Source organism: Sapajus apella, unplaced genomic scaffold (assembly GCF_009761245.1).
Source record: "Sapajus apella isolate SASKATOON/1434 unplaced genomic scaffold, GSC_monkey_1.0 scaffold82, whole genome shotgun sequence".
Taxonomy (NCBI): domain Eukaryota; kingdom Metazoa; phylum Chordata; class Mammalia; order Primates; family Cebidae; genus Sapajus; species Sapajus apella.
The window spans coordinates 7,138,575-7,141,220 of NW_022437022.1; the positions used below are offsets into that span (position 1 = coordinate 7,138,575).

The window sequence follows — 2,646 nt, forward strand, 5'->3', positions numbered from 1 at the left end:
GTGGTTATGGTGGTCAGAGCAGTGTGAGTGGTGGTTATGGAAGTGGTTATGGTGGTGAGAGCAGTGTGAGTGGTGGTTATGGAGGTGGTTATGGTGATCAGAGCAGTGTGAGTGGTGGTTATGGAGGTAGTTATGGTGGTCAGAGCAATATGAGCGGATATGACCACACTCTAGAGGAAAACTCCGGTGACTGTCAGTCAAACCTTGCTTAGGTAGAAAAGGGACACCAAAGAGCTACTCCAGATACAAAAGCTGTGCATTTATAGGACTTGAATAGAGTGGGAGGAATGTTTAGTGTATCTGGTATGATGGGTAAATGGAAATATTTATTCTGTTCGCTCTTGGTCAGCTTCTCTTTCTTTGTCTTCTTTCTCTCTCTTTTTTTTTTTTTGAGATGGAGTCTCGCTTTGTTGCCAGGCTGGAGTGCAGTAGCACAATCTCGGCTAACTGCAAACCCAGCCTCCCGGGTTCAAGCAGTTCTCCTGCCTCCTCAGCCTCCCGAGTAGCTGGGACTCGGGACCATGCCCAGCTAATTTTTATATTTTTAGTAGAGACGGGGTTTCACCATGTTGGCCAGGATGATCTGAATCTCGACCTCGTGATCCGCCCGCCTCGGCCTCCCAAAGTGCTGGGATTACAGGCATGAGCCACCGTACCTGGCCTCTCCTTTTTAAAGAAAACAAAAGTTTAACAGTTTTGCATTACAGGCTTGTGATTCATGTTTACTGTAAAAGTGGAAGTCAAGTTATTTTAAAACTTTGAGCTCAGTAATTTTGAAAAGTGAAACATTCATCTAGGACATAAAAACAAAGTTCAGTATTGACCATAACTGTTAAAATAATTTTCAGCTTTCCCTCAAGTTAGTTATGTTGTAGGAGTGTACCTAAGCAGTAAGCATATTTAAGTCGATGCAGTTTCACTTATGTTAAATGTTGCTCTTATACCACAAATTGAAAACTCTGGATGCATGTTGAAAAATATGCTTTTCTTAAAACTCAAATATAGGGGCTGTGTCTTGTGATTCAAAGTGAAAACATTTGGCATGTTTGTTAATTCTAGCTTTTTGGCTTAATATCCTCTAAGGCATGTGAGTATACACTTTTACTTTTTTTTGAGATGGAGTCTCGCTCTGTCGCCCAGGCTGGAGTGCAGTTGCGCAATCTCAGCTCACTTACTGCAACCTCTGCCCCCTGGTTCAAGCAATTCTCCTGCTTCAGCCTCTGGAGTAGCTGAGATTACAGGCATGTGCCACCACGCCTGGCTAATTTTTGTATTTTTAATAGAGATGGGGTTTCACCATGTTGGTCAGGCTGTTCTCAAATTCCTGACCTCGTGATCTGCCTGCCTCAGCCTCCCAAAGGGCTGGGATTACAGGCATGAGCTACCGCACCGAGCCTACTTTTTTTTTTTTTTTTTTTTTAAGATGTGGGACAATTTTAAGATGTAATACTAATACTTTAGGAGTTTTTTCATGTCTTTGTATGGAATTCTGAGGCTTTGGTTTAAATCTTTCCTTGTGATTTCCATTTAGAAGTATTGTACTAAGCGAAACTTGTTAAATCTTCCTTAAAAAAAAAAAAGAGGTAAAGCCTCAATTTACATGAAGTAAGCCAATTTCTTTTTCCATTCCTGGAAACACACACAACAGAATTTCCATACATACATGCAAAAACAGAAGCCCCTGAGATGGAGTTTTGCTCTTGTTGCCCAGGGAGGAGTGCAATGGCATGATCTTGGCTCTTTGCCTCCCAGGTTCAAGTGATTCTCCTGCCTCAGTCTCCCGAGTAGCTGGGATTACAGGCATGTGCCACCACACCTGGCTAATTTTGTATTTTTAGTAGATACCGAGTTTTTCCATGTTGGTCAGGCTAGTCTCGAACTCCCAACCCCATGTAGTCCACCTGCCCCACGTACCAGAGTGCTAGATTACAGGCATCAGCCCCATGCCTGGCCAGAGCCCTTTTTTTTTTTTAAAGATGAGGTCTCACTGTTGGCCAGACTGGAGTGCAGTGGTGCAATCAGAGCTCACTGCAGTCTCGAACCCCTGGGCTTAAACCAGTCCTACCTTAGGCTCCTGAGTAGCTGGGACTATAGGCACATACCACAACACCCAGCTTTTTTTTTTTTTTTTTTTTTAGACAGAGTCTTGCTCTGTTGCCAAGATTGGAGTGCAGTGGTGTCATCACAACTCACTGCAGCCTCTGCCTCCTGGGCTCAAGTGATTCTCCCACCTCAGCCTCTCAAGTAACTGGGACTACAGGCACACCACCATGCCTGGCTGTTTCTTTTCTTTTCCCTTTTTTTTTTTTTTTAGTGGAGATGGGGACCCCCTCTATTGCTACTGGCTAATTTTTAAAAAAAATTGTTTATAGGCCAGGCAGGGTGGCTCATGCCTGTAATCCCAGCACTTTGGGAAGCCGAAGAAGTGGGTGGATCATCTGGGATTGGGAATTTGAGACCAGCCTGGCCAACATGGTGAAACCCCATCTCCACTTAATATACAAAAATTAGCTGGGTGTGGTGGTAGACTTCTGTAGTCCCAGCTCCTTTGGAGGGTGAGGCACGAGAATCACTTGAACCTGGGAGGTGGAGGTTGCAGTGAGCCAAGATTGCACCACTGCACTCCAGCCTGGGTGACAGAGTGAG

At 44.4% G+C, this 2,646-nt stretch overlaps 1 pseudogene; it reads left to right on the top strand.

Annotated features, from left to right (window-relative positions):
• LOC116533424 overlaps positions 1–382 on the top strand; it is a 3,334-nt pseudogene extending 2,952 nt beyond the window's left edge.
• Positions 383–2,646: the final 2,264 nt, after the last annotated feature.